Source organism: Equus asinus, chromosome 5 (genome assembly GCF_041296235.1).
Source record: "Equus asinus isolate D_3611 breed Donkey chromosome 5, EquAss-T2T_v2, whole genome shotgun sequence".
NCBI lineage: Eukaryota > Metazoa > Chordata > Mammalia > Perissodactyla > Equidae > Equus > Equus asinus.
Window position 1 is genome coordinate 86328849 of NC_091794.1, and position 18913 is coordinate 86347761.

At 47.2% G+C, this 18913-nt stretch overlaps 1 protein-coding gene across 4 annotated transcripts in view; it reads right to left on the reverse strand.

Annotated features, from left to right (window-relative positions):
• The window catches only part of THRAP3 (thyroid hormone receptor associated protein 3), a 76959-nt gene extending 60612 nt beyond the window's left edge, over positions 1–16347 (reverse strand). Inside the window, exons 1-2 of one of the 4 annotated variants that reach the window (XM_070510367.1) lie at positions 8288–8335; positions 7591–7643 (exon numbers count right to left, since the gene is read on the reverse strand). The gene's annotated coding sequence lies outside the window, so the exon portion shown is untranslated. Of the gene's footprint in view, positions 1–7590; positions 8336–8539; positions 8682–16107 lie in introns of those variants that run through there. The other 3 variants (XM_070510366.1, XM_014840133.3, XM_044770344.2) reach the window with 3 other exon arrangements.
• Between the last annotated feature and the right edge of the window lie 2566 nt (positions 16348–18913).

Here is an 18913-nt window from a genome sequence, read left to right on the forward strand (position 1 = left end):
GATTATCCTTAAGAACCTGTCCAGGGGCTGGCCCCGTGGCTGAGTGGTTGAGTTCGCGCGCTCTGCTGCAGGCGGCCCAGTGTTTCGTTGGTTCGAATCCTGGGCGCAGACATGGCATCGCTCATCAAACCACGCTGAGGTGGCATCCCACATGCCACAACTAGAAGGACCCACAACGAAGAATATACAACTATGTACTGGGGACTTTGGGGAGAAAAAAATAAAATCTTTAAAAAAAAAAAAAGAACCTGTCCAATTATTTCCTTAAGGTATGTTCCTCAAAGTGCATTCTGTTGCTCCCCAGAAAAGCTGCAGCAATTTATATTGCTACCAGCAGCACTGAGAATGTCCTTTTCCCCACAACCTTACCAACAATAACTGTCTCGTTTTTTTAAGTCACTATGGAGATCTGAGGGAGAAAATGGTATCTCATTGTTGATTTAATCTGTATCTCTCTGGTTTTCATATGGGATTTATTTTCGTCAAGATAATCTAATTTTCAAACGGTTAGCCAATTGTTCCAGAACTATTTATTGAATAATTAAGCCATCCTTCCCTCAAACCTTAAAATACCAGTACACTCAGCACTTTCCATCTGCTATCAGCTGAGGGCTTCTGGGTGTTTTTCATTGTCCTTTCAGATTTAATGTCACATGACTACTTCCTTTTCCAAATAACTAACAAGCAACTCTTCCATAAAGAATAGTAAGATGAATTTGTTGAATCCCTACTATGCGCCCTGGCACTGGACGAATCATCTAACCATCACAATAACCCTACTGGAGGCAGATAGAGATTTCTACATCCATTTGAAATTGAACAGACACTACGAAGAGTTAAGCAACTTGCCCCAAAGCCCCAGTTTAAAAAAAAAAAAGCTTCTGATGAGGAAACAAAGACCTCCACCTCCCATCACAGTCATCTGAGAAAACAAAACCCTCCAGGTATCACAGATCACATACCTCCATGAGCACGCCCTATCAACTGAACACCACAGCCGAAAATCGGACAGAAACTATTCCTCATCACACTACTTTCATCATATGAGTCCTCTAACAGTGAGCAGCCTCCAGAACAGAAAAGGAAGATAACAATCCATTAAATACATTCTCTTCCTGACAACATGCTATTGTCATTCAATACAGCACTACAGTCAAGGCCACTTTTATCCCCCCTGGCAGGCTGATGGTGAAACAATTCATAGTTGAAGGTAAAATGTCCAGCAAAAACATATGTAAGTGACTAATAAGCCTGAATCAGAAATAAGAGAAAAGAAAAAGCAGGCTAAGTTCTATTCTCCAAACAAAGATAAAGCATTCACCATTAACCCAAGAATCAACCTATTACCTTCTAAATTTTCCAGGAAAAGAAGAGGACTATCACAAACAATACACTGTTACAACCTAAGCTGTTCTGAAACAAGGTTTTAAGTATTAAGCTTTCACAATAAACCAGAGGTTTATCTCTACTTCCTCCATGGTTCCTTACTGTATGACTTCACTATCAGAAATATCTTCACCCAGCCTGAAAGGAAAAACACAAATCACACGTACAACACACCAAAACAGGAGAAATCTCTTGTATATACCCAAATTGTTAATGCTGGCCTAAAGAGATGGCAGTATAGGAAACTTTTACTTTCTACATTACGTATTTCTGCAATGTCTGAACTTTTTCATCAAGCATCTGTCTGTAGGGGTGGGGGGAACAAAACTGAAGACAACTATCTGCCCCACCAAGGGTTTTATAGGCTGTGTCTTGCTTAACTAAACCCTGGGGTAGGGGTGGGAAGGCCTTAGGGAACCGAACGGTTTTTTATCTTTTTAAAAATGAAAAGTTAAGCAGCACCCCAAAGTACAAATTCTCAATGCGGACCTGCTCTGACTGAGATGGAGGGTGGGCTGCTCACAGCCCTGCCAGCTCGCCTCTTGCCCTCAGTAGCTCTCGAGGCACCTCCACACTCCAAACAGAGTATTTTAGAATCTCCTGTCCAATTGACACTTGGCAAAACTTACTAAAAATTCAAGGAAAACAACCACAACCTATGTAGAGAGTTACCTCAGTTTTACAGAATGATCTTTAAAGGATGGGTTTTGAATACAAATTTTTATAAATCCACTTTATAATTCACCAGAGATACACACACTTTAAGAATACAGTTCAGTAACTTTTGACAAAATACACTGTGTAAACACCACCTCAACGAAAACACAAGAGTATTTCCATCACTCCAGAAAGGACCCTCTTGTCCCTTTGCAATCTCCTCACCCACCAACCACACAAATTTTCAGCTGGGAGCTTAAGAGAATCTAAGTAAACTAGGACTTCATAGTGGGAGCACTTAAAAACACTGCCACCCAGCCAGCCACCTATTTATTCCCACATTCATTCATCCTTTCTTTCAATATTTACTGAGTCTCTTCTATGTGACAGAGAACGTCCTAGGTGTGGGGATTAAGCACTGAATCAAACAAATCCCTGCTTTACTCTCTAAAGAGGTGAAAACATAACAGATTAAAAATAAATAACATAGAGGCCAGCCCGGTGGCGCAGCGGTTAAGTTCACACGTTCCCCTTCAGCGGCCTGGGGTTCGCCAGTTCGGATCCCAGGTGTGGACATGACACCGCTTGGCAAGCCATGCTGTGGTAGGCGTCCCACATATAAAGCAGAGGAAGATGGGCACGGATGTTAGCTCAGGGCCAGTCTTCCTCAGCAAAAACAGGAGGATTGGCAGCCGTTAGCTCAGGGCTAATCTTCCTCGAAAAAAAAATTTACCTGACTCTCTTTTCGTAGTGAGCAACCCCACTCTGGCACCTGACCAACTTCCTCAACCTTCATTTTTAAAGACTTTTTCTGATAGCCCATAGTCTGGTAGCCAAAAGTATTAGTCAGGACTCTAGGGCACATCCTTTAGATACTCTGAGACCATCTTCTGGGAAGCCCTCATGGAAGGGAGAGCTCTGCAGAGAAGCAATCTCCCGGGTAACTTTACAAAGCGGTCTCACCTCTATGGCTTCCTCCATCAATGCTTTATTTATCCTGCCCTTTTTATTAAAGTAGAGAAAAAGAAAACTGAGTTATTAACCCCTCAAAAAACACACAGAATTACTGAGGGGCTGGCCCCGTGGCCGAGTGGTTAAGTCCGCGCGCTCCGCTGCAGGCGGCCCAGTGTTTCGTTGGTTCGAATCCTGGGCGCGGACATGGCACTGCTCATCAAATCACGCTGAGGCAGCGTCCCACATGCCACAACTAGAAGGACCCACAACAAAGAATACACAACTATGTACCGGGGGGCTTTGGGGAGAATAAGGAAAAAAATAAAATCTCTAAAAAAAAAAAAAAACACACAATTACTGAAAGCAAAGCAATGGGTTTCACAGAGACATATTATTAAAAAACAAACAAAAATCCACTTTAGTTCTTAGGCCTCGGGCCAGGAGCCCAAAGCCTTCTAATTAGACATTCAGCAATGTCTCTTTGCTTGGCCTTCTATCTTCTGAAACAAGCCAAGCTACACAGTCACAACATTCCAGATGCTAAAAAGCAAATCAGGCAGAACAAAAATGAGAACACTGAAAATACGCCAGCTAAAAAGCCTGGGCAGGGGTCAGATCGATGCCTTCATACTTTCTAAAAGCCCTTGGGTTTCTTCAGTTTGGAAACAAAATAATTCACTGTTTTGAGGTTTTTTCCCTCTCACTGCTTCGTCTTCCTCTTCTAAAGTTAACTAAAATTTCCTTTTGTTTAAAAGAAACAAACGAAAAAAATAAGGCACCAAGACAGAAAAAAATTTTTAAATGGTGATGTAACATTAAGACAGCCAGATGAGGAGCCAGCCCCGTGGCCAAATGGTTAACTTCGTGCACTCCGATGCAGGTGGCCCAGTGTTTCGTTGGTTCGAATCCTGGGCGTGGACATGGCACGGCTCATCGAGCCACGCTGAGGCAGCGTCCCACATGCCACAACTAGAAGGACCCACAACTAAGAATATACAACTATGTACTGGGGGGCTTTGGGGAGAAAAAGGAAAAAAAATAAACTCAAGGAAAAAAAAAAAAGACAGCCAGATGACTTTAAGTGGGGACATTAGAGACCTGTATCATGTCTCTAGAACAGGGGAACAAATGAAAACGCCTACAACAGACAAGTAATATAAAGGCATAAAATAGTAAACACCAACGCACACCCTGCTCCACGTCAGGGACACGCGTCAGGCTGTGGTGAGGTGGGTCACACTGGAGAAGACATGCCCAACCAGAGAAGATGGCTGCGGCAGAGCAGACACACAGGTCCACGGCTGCCAGATCGGATTTTTCAAAAGCAGCCTGAATCCAAATTTTTACACGGAATCTCCCTGTTTTTTAATGTTGACAACTAACTCCAATTTTACAACTCTGTGTGAGCCAAACAAAACACATATGCAGACTGGATCTAGTCCATGAGCCTTCAGTTTCAACCTCTGCCACAAAAAAAAAAAAACTTGGTTGTTTCAGCAGAACTCTCAGCTTTGGGGTAGAAAGCACACCCTCTGGTTCCAGTGACACGCTATCATCTGAAAATACACCACCAGATACACGAACATACATCTGAAACCCATAACTGAAGGAAAGCAAGAAGAAAATTATCTTGCTCTTTACACACTAGGGTGCTCCATTTCTACCACTAAAATAGGAACAGTAAACAAAACCCAATGGAAGAAAAGAAAACAATAGGAACTGGGTTTTTGTTAAACTGGTTCACTAATGTCCAGCTTTCTCAGAATGTCCATCAGCCCTTAACTTCCAGACAAAAGAAACTAAAAGATGATTTCTAGGGCATGGCATTTAACCTTGATTTAAAAAAAAAAAAAGAGGAGTTCCCTTGAAAGATTAAGTCAATCTTTTAGAAAGAGTACCCATGACTCTTACTCTCCTGGTATGTGGTGGACAATTACTTTTTTATGGGCCATAAACCTACATTACAAACTCTAGAGCAGTGGTTCTTAACTCTGAGATTCTAATGAATATGATGGAAGGTAACAACCCTTTCCTTGAGAAAACAGACTTCCTCACAAAAATTTTAGAGTTCGTGGGTCCCTTGTAGTCCACCGACCATAGATTAAGAACATCCTGCTCTAGAGAATATTAAACCTACGTAATCTCCAAACCCTCCGCTTCTTCAGCTCCACTCCCTCAATCTACTTCAGACAACTACCATCTTCATCCTGGACTAGTACAATAGCCTCTTAATTCATATCCCCCATAATCCATTTTCCACACCTCTGCAAAAGTGATTTTTTTGGGGGGGGAGGAAGATTGGCCCTGACCTAACATCTGCTGCCAATCCTCCTCTTTTTGCTGAGGAAGACTGGCCCTGAGCTAACATCCGTGCCCATCTTCCTCTGCTTTATATGTGGGACGCCTACCACAGCACGGCTTGATAAGCGGTGCTAGATCCACACCTGGGATCCGAACCCAGTGGACCCCGCGAACTTAAGTGCCATGCCATTGGGCCAGCTCTATCCAAAAGTGACTTCAAAATATAAATCAGACGGCAACCCCTCCCACCCATGAGAAGGCTTCAATGGCTTCGGGGAACAACCTCACCTCTCAATCTCGTCTTTAACCACTCTCCTCATTATGTGTCGGCCACACTTGGCCTCTTTTCAGTTCTAAAAGCACACTAAATTCTTCCCATCTTCTAGTGTTGGCACTTGGGGTTCCCTCCACCTGGAATGCTGTCTCCTTGATGCCCTACAAAATGGTCTCCTCACTCTCAACAAAAAGAACAAGTCTGACCACCCTCAGGCCTCTCCCTTTTTAGTGTCCACCCGAGTCCCTTGCTCAATACCTTCACGTCACTTTTCTCAATGTGTAATTTACTTACTTACCTGTGGTGTCTTCTCCCACTATACTGTAAGTTCCCAAATGGCAAGAGCCCCTTCTGGTCCAAACCCCCATGTATTCCCAGAACCTAGGACAGGGGCCTGCAGCTGGTAGGTTCTTAGGCACTATTTGCTGAATCAATCACTCAATCAGTTAAATACGGAATTAATCTTAGATGTTTACAAAATAAGTGTGTGAAGCAAATCAACAAAATCTAGTATGTGAGAGACTAGCATTAACCGCACTTCTTTCAATCCAGGATGACACCATGCCCAAGGGAAACAGGCTAGCACCTTAAGATTCTGAGCGGTTAAGACTATGCATTCTAAAAAATAAAGAAATCAGGGCTGGTCCGGGGACGCAGCAGTTAAGCGCGTACATTCCACTTTGTCGGCCCGGAGTTCACCGGTTTGGATCCCAGGTGCGGATCCCAGGTGAGGACATGCAACCGCTTGGCAAGCCATGCTGTGGTAGGCATCTCACATATAAAGTAGAGGCAGATGGGCACAGATGTTAGCTCAGGACCAGTCTTCCTCAGCAAAAAGAGGAGGACTGGCAGCAGATGTCAGCTCAGGGCTAATCTTCCTCAAAAATAAAGAAAGAAAGAAAGAAAATAAAGAAATCGTGGGGCCGGCCCCAGCGGCCCAGTGGTTAAGTTCGCATGTTCCGCTTCGGCGGTCCGGGGTTCACCAGTTCAGATTTCGGGTGCGGACATGGCACTGCTTGGCAGGCCCTGCTGTGGCAGGTATCCCACATATAAAGTAGAGGCAGATGGGCACAGATGTTAGCTCAGAGACAGTCTTCCTCAGCAAAAAATGAGGAGGATTGGCTGCAGATGTTAGCTCAGGGCTAATCTTCCTCAAAAAAAATCAATCAATCAATCAACCAATCATACGTCTTATGCTCTCTCTTAGTCAGCCACATCTCTCCCCGTCCTGTTGCTAACCTCGGAAATACTCCAAGCTTCCTCCCACCAACTGCTCAGTAGAAAAGAGGCCACTCCTTTTACAATCCATAACTTCACTGGCTAAACCAAATTCAAAAAGTACCTGTACCTGGTATCAAAGGAATATAGTCAAGAATTCCTACTATGACTGCTGCTGCTACTATTACTACCACCACTGCCAGGATAGGACTGTGCCTCGATTGCAGACTAAAAATCCCAGTCACCAAAACCGGAGCTCTTTCACTTGTGCTAAAAAGTTTAAAAAACCGAGCTGGAGCTGTATTGACATAAAAGGTTTTAGTTAAACAGTCTGTTACGGAAACTTCAATTCGCCTCTTCTACAAAATACAATCAAGTCTAAAGGGCTGCAGAAAAAAACTGTTTTCGATATTGCTAAAGTGTGTACACTAGTTCACAAAACACATTTCCCAGCAAAAAACAAACTAAGCCCGATTTGCACGACTAGTTACTCATGGCAGCAGTCGTTTTTGGCTCCTTACCTGGCTTCTACATAATGATACACCCATCAGACTATCTAGATAACAGGACAAACTACAACAGTTAGTATTTCCACAAACAAAAAAGGGAGGGCCATCTGAAGGGAAGGCAAATGATGGTGTGATACAGGCCTTTCCACTCTAGGCCCACAATCTAGAAATCCTATAAATGATGACCACGATAATAATTTTCAATACATGTCAGGTAATGAGCCAAACAATTTTCAGTTTAATCTCATTTAATCTTCACAATAACCCTGTAAAGTGGTCATTGTTACTCACCGCTATTTTGCAGATAAGGAAACTGAGGCACCTGGAAGTTGACGCCCCTTCACCTAAAATCAAAAGTTAGCAGGGCCAAGATGCGAACCCAGGCAAGCCGGCTCCAGGATCTTTCTATTATGCTGCCACCAGAAGCTTCACTGGCTCTCTCTCGCCATGCTCTACCATACTCTCAGACGCTTTTCCTTCAATCCAATTAACAACCTCCCCGTAAACAGTGTACTAACACTGATGGCTTCCAACTCTTGGCACCAGCGCTACTCGCCAGCTTCTGCTGTGCTCCACCCTTAAGATTTCGGAGGACAAAAACAATAGCTGATAAAAGTTGGTTAGTTGGGAAGAGAGGCAAAGGACACTGCCTCATAAGCAGAAACACGCCGATTACTATGGGAATGCAAGTCGGCCTCACCTTTAGCCCGAGAGACTGAAATAAAAGCAGATAAATTTGGACTATGCCTCTGCTGGCCACAAACTAGGAAAGATCCGAAGCGGCACTAACATTTACTGAGTGCCAGCCACATGCGCTCTAGGAGAAGACAGAACGAGGCCAATTGAGACTAGGTGGGGGGGAAGGGCACCCAAGAGTTCCGGGAAAAGGAGAAATCCAAATAATGGGGTTCATATGACTAAAGGAGGACATGCAAGTGGTGCAGGCCTCTCCCTGGCAGCTTGCAAGGAGGAAAAAGAAGGGTAGGACCTGCTCGGGAGAAAAGGCGGCTCTGAGCGTCGGGACTAGGCCGGAGCGAGGGGAAGCCCTGAAGGGCGGGGAGGGGGAGGAGCCGGAGCGAGCAGGGCCCGCTCAGAAGAGGCCAGGAGGCAGGCGCGGGGGAGCGGCTCCGTGCTGGGCCTGCCCGGGCACCCTGACCCAGCCGCCGCGGAGAAAAGGTAAAAGATGAAACGACTGGATCCTCCTGAGTTGCCCTAATTCCCATCACAGGCCCTCACTCACCTGGGCCCACCGCAGCGATCGCAGCCGCAGCCTCGCAACGGCACAACCGGCCCGAACCTCGCCCCCGCCCGACAGCGCGCCCCGCGTCCCCGCTCTCCGACGGCGGCAGCGGCGGCGTCGCCCCGCTGCCTCCTGGGAAATGTAGTCCTAAGCCCGTCCCACCTTGCCAACTTGACGGTAGGCTAAACTACGCTTCCCATAAGGCAACGCGAGCGCTGCGCCCGCCGCCTTACGTCACGCGCCAGGTTGTCGGCATCACGTGGGTACCTCCGTTCCATCCCCTCCCCCCGCCTGGGTGGCCTGGGGAAGAAGGAGGGAGGTGGACGGAAGGGGCGGGAGCGTTGCTGACGCCACTGCCCCCACCATTTTGGAACCTGCCCGGAGGGAGGACTTGAGCCCCACCCACTCGCGGCCTGTTTTCGTTGCCGAAGTCTCTAAGCAGGAATGTGGTCGTTTGGATTTCAGTCTCTGTCCTGCTACCTCTCGCTCTGTGACCTTGAGCAAATCGTCTCCCTGCTCTGAGCCTCAGTTTTCTCCCCTGTGAAATGAGGTTCATAGTTTCTACCGCACAGAGTTGTCGCGGGCTCCGACAAAGTAAGGAACGTGAAAGTGTCTGGTACCCTGAAAGCGCGACGCAAAATGGAGTTGTTTTTATTGTGATAGTGTCACGTCCTTCGGAGACCCAGGATCCCATGGGCAAAGCTCTTTCTCGGCTCATCCTCCGCCCCCACCACCCCTTCCATGTCAGTGGGAACACAGTGTGGTCCTGTGGAGCTTGTTTAAATAGGTGCCACTCACCTACTGAACCAGAAGTTTCCCGGGAGTGTAGCCCTAGAATCTGTATTTTACACAGACCTCTCCAGTGATTCTTAGGCATATGTTTGAGAACCGCTGCGTTGATCAGAGTTTTACACAGGCTGGTTTCTGCTGGAATTCCTGTCCTAGTGAACTCGAACCCTTAAGCTCAAATGCCAGGTCTTCTGTGAAGCCTTCCACGTTTATTAGCTCCCCCCCATCTCTTGACTCCCAACAGTACTTTTGCACTTTATAATTAGCAGGGTCTGTGTTTGTCTTCCCCACCAGACTGCGAGCTCTTTGAGAACAGAGAGCAGGTTTGATGGATTTCTGCATCCCGAGGGCAAAGTAAACATGAGTAAATATGGAAGGAGTCTACTGTTCTTCCTACGAGAAAAGCTTAACAGGCTCAAGTCTCAGACCCTGCCACGTCAGCCCTCACCCTTACCGGCTTCAGCAGCATTCCTTCCACACTGCCTACTCTTTCTTCCTTCTTTGAGCGCTTCCTGTAGGCCGCATCCTGTGTAGTGCTTCTTGAAATGTTCTGACGCAATTTAATCTTCAATTCACAGATTTTCTGAGTGTCTACTGTATGCCATGCCCAGTGCAAAATACTAGGAACACAGTGGTAAACTAGATGGATACAAAAATAATACATAGTCGTTCCTCCTGTTTTCTGAAATAACTATGCTGAATCTCTTCTTACCTCTCTCTTCCTCTGCCAGTTTCCTGGCCCAGGAACTTGCCATACAGTTGCAGCCTCCACCCTCTCCTCATTCAGCCTCTCTCCTTGAGTGAGCTGGCATACCCCAGTAGTCTTTTACATCTCTTCTTATTCCCACAACCACATCTTAGCCTCAAATCACGTAGTTCCAAATGTTTGGAAGTCACCATATCCTGATTTCCCACCTGTATCTCAAACTAAACCTGCCGAAAACTGAACCCTTCTTCCCTCCAAAACAGCTTTAGGGTAGTTAATTGTGTAGTTAATTGTTTACATGTCCAAATTCTCCACTATGCTTTGAGCTCCTCTCAAGGAAGAAAGGCTTATCGCTTATCACTTGTCCCCTTATCACTCCATTCATTTACTGAGTACTTAACTATGATGCCAGGCTCTGTGCTAGCAGCCCAGGAGGAAAACAGTAAACAAAACAAATGTGGTCCCTGCCCTCAGAGAGCTTACTTCCAACTGGAGAGACAGCATTAAGAAGTCTATCACATGCATAATTGATTACTACAGCAAAGTGTATGGTGTGTCCTATGACAACAGAGAACTAGTGTCAGCAGACTCCAGCCTATGGGCCAGTTCCAGCCTGCCGCCTCTTTTTGTATGGCCAGAAGCTAGGAATTGTTTTAACATTTTAAATGGTTGAAAAAGAAAAATCAAAAGAAGGCTAGTTATTTCTTGACTTGTGAAAAGTATGTGAAATTCAAAGTTCGGCATCCATAAATTTGTTTATGTATTGTCTATGGCGGCTATGATCCAGAGTTGAGTAGATGTGACACTATGACCTGCAAAGCCTGAAATATTTACTATCTGCCCTTTACAAAAAATGTGTACTGACTCTTGGCATAGAATCTGGAGGTCCAGACCTGAGGCTAAAAGGTCAGAGGAGACTTCTCTGAGAAAGTGACTAATAAACTTGTAGTTAACCAGGCTAATAATTGGGGAAGAGCATTCCCGGAAGAAGAAAAAACACAAGGGAAAGCCCTGTGGCCTGAAGGAACTTGGCACATCCTCAACATTGTTAGGCCTGCCATTGACTCTGCCGCATCCGGTAGTAGGAACTAAAGCACAATGAGCCTGGTGAAGTCATAAGCCAGATCCTGTTGGGTCTTATAGTCCAGGCTGAAGATACTGGATTTTAGTCTGAAAGTAATGGGAAGTCATTGAAAGGTTTATAGGCAGGGGAGGAATTCAGATTTCCTTTTTTATTTTATTTATTTTTTATTTTTTGAAGAAGATTGGCCCTGAGCCAACATCTGCTGCCAATCCTTCTCTTTTTGCTGAGGAAGACTGGCCCTGAGCTAACATCCATGCCCATCTTCCTCTACTTTATACGTGGGATGCCTGCCACAGCATGGCTTGACAAGCAGTGTGTAGGTCCGCACCCGGGATCCAAACCAGAGAACCCCGGGCCCCCGAAGTGGAACGTGCGAACTTAACCCCCATGCCACCGGGCTGGCCCCCCAGATTTCCTTTTTTAAAGGATTATTCTGGACAGTGTGAGAATGGATTAGGGCAAACCAGAAGGAAAGTGGAGAAACCAATTAGGAAGTTATATTACAGTAGTTCAAATGAGAAGACACAATGGCATGATCTAGTGTGTTCTCAGTGGGGATAAAGAAAGTAGGCAGATTCAAGATACTCAAAAGATATTTAGGAGATCAAATCTACTGGTCTTTGTGATTGACTAGATGAGCGAGGGAGGGAGGAGCCAAGGTTGACGTCCCAGCTCTCTGGCTTGAGCAACTGTGTGGATGGAAGTGCTATTACTGCCTCCCTACCCTATTCTGCTTGTACAAGTCTTCCCGCCCTCGTTACAATGTCCTGAAATCATCCATGACATGCCTGTGTCTCCTGCACAGCCATCACCTGCATGGCAACAACTTGTTTGTTGTTCATCTTCCTAGGTCCGGGCAGTGGGCTAGGCACAGAATTGGCAGCAGTGTATGTGTATGGACTTTTCTTAGCTCTCCTTTCTCTGTTTCTGATAGGGGCTCCTCTATCCTGCTCCCCCAAGTTAAAAATCTCAGAGGAATCCTGGCTTCCTCTTTCTACTTCATCTCCCCTATGGCATCAGTTACAAAGTCCAATGTATTCTGCACCCAGAACATGTATTGAAACCCCTACCACCCTGTTTCAGGTCTTCACATGTCTTAACTGGTGTAAAGTCATTAGAAAAGAGCCTGGGACAGAGTAAGTGGTATATAAGTGTTGTCTATGATTAAGGTCTCTTGCCCAGCCTCCCTGCCTCCTGCCTTTCTCCATCCAGGCCATGCCCTGGAAGGTAGTCAGAGTTCTGTCTCTTCCAGTACAACTCTGATCATGTCATCCCTGGTTCCAGTGCCCTCAGGATCAAACCCTAAATCTTCAATGTGGTCTACAAGGCCCTGAGGGGTTTAACTTTTGACCCTCTCCAGCTTCACCTTCACTTTCAAAGGCTCTCCACTGCCATCAGGATGAAGGGCAAGTTCAAGGCCTTCAACCGTCTGGCCTCCATGTCCTCACCAGCCTCAGCTCCTTCACACACAATGCTCCGGTCATGTGTGCTCATCTTGACCATACTCTGGGCTTCCTGCATCCTCGTGCCAGCTCATGCCCTCCCTCCCCAGGGGCCCTACCTATCAAAGGCTAATCTATCAGTTCAAGATCCCCCTTCCTCAGGAGTACCCCAGTACCCTACTCTGCATTTGTCAGATCCTACCTTACGTTGTGATTTCTGCACATTTCATTCCTTCAGTAACCTGGGAGCAAATACAGTGGCCATCTGTTTCTCTGCCTGCTCAACAGCCCTCCATTCCTCTTCCTTCTGGTAACAGCACTCTGATAATCCTTTGAGAAGCCATCCCTCCCCCACCCTTGCTCCAGGGTGGGCAGGTGACTCTAGCTGATCAGCACATTTCATTCCTTTGACCACAGTGATTGGCAGGTGGCTCAAACCAGGCTAGCAGAGGGAATGAGTATCAACCCGAGACCTATTCCAGAACACTGAGAAAAGGGCTTTCTCTTCCTTCTGGGATTGCTAAACTAGAAGAGTAGCAGCCTGGACTTGTTAATGGTCATCTTTGTCACTATTTGGAGAGAACCTTCCTGAGAATGAAGCCAACCCAGCTGGAAGGCAGAGCCATGTGTTGCGAAAGACATACTCCCAGCTATACCAGTTGAGCTTTGGATTCAGCCATGCCTGAAGCTAGCAGCACCTCTGGACTCTTTCATACATGAGCCGGTTAATGAATCAGTTCGACTTGGGTTTCCATCACTTGTAAACTGGAGTCATGACCAGCACAGAGAAGCTGTTGGAGCTATCCATTGTGTACAAGAGGTTCTCAGGGCAGGAAGGAAGGTGAGAAGGGAAATCAGAAGAGACTGGGACCAGCACCAGTATGTGACCCTCTAAGTCTGAAGAGCCACCTGGGGAAAAGAGGAGCAGTTACCTTTGCTCTTGCTCAGACCAACCAAGGTACCTTCACTTCCATCTCTGCTTTGCAGAAGAACCAACTAAACTTTCTGGTCAGGGTAACAGTTGCTTGTATTATTGATCATTGGCAAGAGGAGGCCCTTCATGGCTGAGCTTAAGCAAGAGATGGTTAGTCCTTAGCCATCAGCTAGCATATACCACCAGGAAATACTCTAGTCCTTGGATCCCAAACTTGTATGTACATTGGAATCATCTAGGGATAGTCTAAAAATCCCAACACCCAGACCACATCCCAGACCAAGTAAATCACAGTCTCTGGGGTGGGATCACAGGCATCACTATTTTTTTAAATTTCCACAGGTGATTCTAACATGCAGACAAGTTTGGGAACCACTGCTGAAGGCCCCCATTTTCCTGTTTCCAAGTCTTACGTTTCTAGATAGGAGAGATTCTCCACCTAGTTGACATTTTGTCTTAAATGTCCATGTCTGGGCCCCACGTCTCAGAGATTCTGATTCATTTGATTTGGAATGGGGCCCCAAGACTGGCTGCTATAGACTGAATGTTTGCGTCCTCCCCAAATTCATATGTCGAAACCTAATCCCCAATGTACTGGTACCTGGAGGTGGAGGTTTTGGGAAGTGATCAGGTCATGAGGGTGGAGCCCTCATGAATGGTATTAGTGCCTTTATAAAAGGGACCCCAGAGAGCTCCTAACCCTACCTCCTCCCATTCCCTTTCTCATTCACTTGATCTTCCCCTGGGGAGAAGGAATGTTTTATGGGATCGAGGAGATTGTGAGAGGCTTCAACAGGCAAATAAGACCTGGGCTCCGCTCCCTTTTCACACCTTCCCGCTCCTGTCCTTGATGTGGTGAACACATGGCCAGGGCTCCACTCAGATTTCTAGAGGCAAATCTGGAGAACTACCTCGCTGACCCCATTCTCAGGGTTGGCCCAAAGACTGGGTAGGTATGTCTGTCCTGCGGATCCAGACTGTCCCTTGGGTGGGTCTTCTCAAGATCTAGACATGAAAGGGCAAATTTTTTGAGCTTAGGTCCAAATATCAGCAGCTACCAATAAAGCTGACTTGGCTCTCCATCCTCCTGCCTGATGGGCCTGTGTGCATACCTCTCAGCTGGCCTGAACTTGGGGAGGGGGTGTAAGTATCACTCTCAAACCCCAACGCTAGCTTTTGTACCAACTCCATTCATTGGTTCTCCCTGAACTGGACTGTGCATTGTGTCCTGTGTCCTCCGTATTCCCCTAGCACAGAGACTGCCACAGAAGTTCTCAGTATAAATAAAATAAATTGACTCAGGTCTTGATTGAATTCCTGCCCCATTTATGAGATAGAAAGGGATACAAAATATACAAATGGGATGCAGTATAATGCCTGCTCTCAGGGCTCTCCAGTGAGCAACAGCCTTGGGGGCGCAGGAAAGGCTTCCCAGAGAGGAGGCATCTGAGCTGGTTCTTGAAGGATGGGACGGGCACTGCAGGAAAAGAGCAAAGGTCTGGAGAGATGAAAGGTTCTTTATGGGAATATTGTGTTCCCTCAAGGGCGCTCCAAAGGACTGCTCTGGATCTTGCATCAGAAGAAGGAGCTTGGACCTCACTGATCTATCTCTGCTAAGCTACTTCACAACAGGGGAGTTACTCCTCGCTGGCACGTTTTAGTTACTCCCAAGACCTACTTCTTTGAAACAGTTGCTTTTTTACCTTTGGTCTAACTCAGTGGTTCTCAATTGGGGGCCATTTTGTCTCCCAGAGGAACTTTGTCAATGTCTGGAGACACTTTTAGTTGTCACAACCTGGGGGGTGCTACTGACATCTGGTGGGTAAAGGCCAGCGATGCTGCTAAATATCCTACAATGCACAAGACAGTCCCCACAACAAAGAATAATCCTGCCCCAAATATCAATAGTGCCGATGCTTGTCAAGCCATGCTGTGGCAGGTGTCTCACATATAAAGTAGAGGAAGATGGGCACAAATGTTAGCTCAGGGCCAGTCTTCCTCAGCAAAAAGAGGAGGATTGGCAGCAGATGTTAGCTCAGGGCTAATCTTCCTCAAAAAAAGAAAAAAATAGAAAAAATAATATCAATAGTGCCAAGGCTGAGAAACTCTTTATCTTGCTTAGAGAGAAAAAATGTTCAATGACACTAAGCTGTAAAATATTCTTATGGTCTGGCCAGCATTAACTAACACAAGGTTGTTGTTTCACAATTCAGCAAGTTCTTGCTTGCTCTCCTTTCCCCGGCTCCTGTGTGAGGAGGTGGTGGAAGTTGTGGGCAGGGGATGCTGCAGAGGTAGATTAGTGTCAGGTAAGGATGAGAGATGGGGTTACACAGGGCAAAGAACACAGGCTTTGGAGTCAGATCTGAGTTCACATTCTAGCCTTGACTACTTCTTTAGCTGTGTGCCTTCAGGCTAGTAACTTACCCTCTCTGAGCCTCAGTTTTCTCACCTGTAAAATAGGACTACTCTCACCTTACAAGTTTCAGGCACTCAGCTACTAATAAAACTTCATTCTGAGGCTGTAGGGAGCCATCAGAGGACATTATATAAGCATGGGGGAGGCATATCAGCTTTGAGTGGTTGCTGGGGCAGCCCGGAGGGGAGACTACTTACCTTCACAGTGTCTGGGTTTAATTCTCTGCAGGCAGGTCTGGAAGACTTTCTTGAACTCTAGCTGGAACCTCTCCTTTCATAACCTCAACCCTTTTTTGTTTAATTCAGTGCCTCAGTGGGTTGTTGCCACCGCAGTGCTCTGACTAGGCTGCAGAGAAACATATTGAGGTCGTAATTTGCATTTTGGTCTCCTTGCTGTGGGTATGTTTCCTCCTCCTTGCTGTGGGTATGTTTCCTCCTTTGTGCCTGGGGGTGGGGACTGAGGCTGTTAAAGGCTTTGGGGTTGCCAGGCCAAAAACAGAGGTTGCCAGGCACCAAAGACATCCCCCAGTCGAGGCTTTTGTTTACCAAGGTCCGGCTCTAGGAGACGTGGAGCTGGGTTATTCCAGAGGGCAGGGCTCCCAGGCTCCAGAGGGGCGGAAGTGGGCCGATCAGAGAAGGCTGGAAGAGTTTTCCCAAGCCTGAGAAAGTGAACAGCGGTCTGAGTGTCTTTGCTGCTGCTGTTGTCTTTCCTTGAGTAATAGCAACTGTGCACCCCTCCCACTCGGGTCTCCTAGGACCTCTGATGGGCCTGCAGAGCTGCAGCTGCTAGTGGGGGGAGGGGATGGCTGTTTGTTTGCATGCGTGCTAAGAGTGGTGCTTTGGGAATCACGGCAAAAGCCCACGCAGACCCACGAGGATAGATGGAAGTTGACTGACTATCAGAGTCCTCCCCTGACTGTTGCGGACTGGATAAACCCTCAGGAATTGTACCCAGTGCTTCGGAGGGGTGGGGGCATTATAAAAAACTAAATTATGTAAACTTACAGTTAAATAAAGTGTATTCAAAGGCAATAACATTCAAAGGGCATCACTTCCTGATAATTTTTCTGTATTTTGCTATTATTTATGCTCTAGGGGTTACTCACATCTGTGTGGCAGAAATGCTACGTAATGGTGCATTGCTGCCCACCTCTTCCCAGCAACGCCATTAGTGACATCATGTTGACAGCTTGAAATTGGCCATGGTGGGAGTATTTACACCATGGAAACTGGCAAAGGCAAAATCAAGTCCCTCCCTAGCACCAGCCCCCCTCGAGCCATTTACCAGCACACCACTGGGTAGAGGATTCCCAAAATATGATTGTGATTGAATCTGGGGGGAGTTTGGGGTAGAAAATGTGATTTAGAGAAATAAGTGTGACATGTCTTACAGCTGAGTATTGTGGATCAAATGCAGACTTGCGATAAATACCTAGTCCAGACATACCTGGAGGCTCATGTCTCCCTCCTCCCTTAGAGACAAGAGTGCACATCCACTCACAAAGCACCCTCTAGTGCATCCCAAAATACACCTGTGGCACCTTCTGGATGGAATACGAGCAGAGACACCCTGAAGGCAGGGACTTTGTTGACTGCTGCTTCAGCAGCCCTCAGACCCCATCTCAGTCTCAGTAATGCTCCCAGTTTCCATGGCTTCCAAATCGCGGCAGTTGAAGCCACGCTGGGGCCAAGGGGATGGACAAGGGCTGATGGGAGAATCAGCCAGACACCAGGAGTTGCCTCTCCTCAAGCACATGCGTCTACTTGGGAGCAGGGAAGGTGGTCAGTCGGGGGCAATTCCTCCCCAGGGAACATTTGGCAATGTCTAGAGACATTTTTGGTTGTCACAACCTGGGGGGAAAGGGTGCTACTGGCAACTGGTGGGTAAAGGCCAGGGATGCTGCTAAACATCCTACAATGCACAGGACAGCCCCCTCATCAAAGAATTATTCTGGCCCAAACATCAATAGTGCTGAGCTGAGAAACGCTGTGATGGGGGACTCAGTGGGGAGAAACTCAGACAAGGCAGGCTCTAAGAAGAGCTAAAGAGAAGGTAGCTACTGATCTGGCCCTGCCACGACACCCATTTCTCTGTTTGGGCTGCTCACTCTTAGCCTGTCTTGCCCTTCTTCTCCGGTCTGTCTCTGGTGCTGTCCCTGTTTATCTCTGTTTATCTCCTGGTCTCTTTTTCTCACTCTAAGTCGTGCCATCTGCTCTGGCTGGATCCTTGTGTTCTGAGCAGTGAGACAAGCCTTTGGCATTCGTACTCCCTCGGCCCACGCTAATCACTCCAGCTGCCTCGGCCTGGGAGCCGGGCGAGGAGGTTGGCAAAGGAGGAGGGTACAAAGACAGGGGCCCCAAAGGTCCCCACTCTCCCCACCACCCAACCTGCCTTTGCCCCTAGGGCCCTGAGGCCTGGAGCTTCAGCCTGCTCTCGCCCCCAGGGCCTGGGACCTAAGGCAGCCTGCCCAAGTGGCCTTGCCCTGCCCACTTCCCCTCTCTCCCCGCCCCCCCAGCTCCTTAAATTTCTCCTCTAGCCTAGTCCAGCAGCTGTTTCAAAACAACTGGGGGGCTGGGCAGCGCCTCACCCCCGACGCCACCCTGGGCAGTAAGTGACACCAGGCTCATGACTGCCACTGAGCCCAGTACCCTCTGCCCAGTGACCGGGAACTTGTGACCTCTGCCCTGGTCCTGGTTTCCAGGAAACAGAGTCCAAAGCTCAGAGCCAGGACATGGTTCCCTGTGCTTGGCACCCAGTGCTCAGCATCCTGACTCAATTACCAGTGTTTGTCACCAGGATGCAGGGCCCAGGACGCAGCTGTCAGTGCCCACTGCTAGAGCTGCCCGCCCTGCCGCTCCCACTCACCTCACCTGCTGTGTGCTGGGCCAGCAGGGCCTGGGGTGAGCGCTGTGTAAGGCCAGGGACCCTGCAGAAAAGTTGGTGGCAATTTTTAAAACAGATTTGAGTGACTTAAAGTAAAAATCATTCAAATGGGGATTTAAA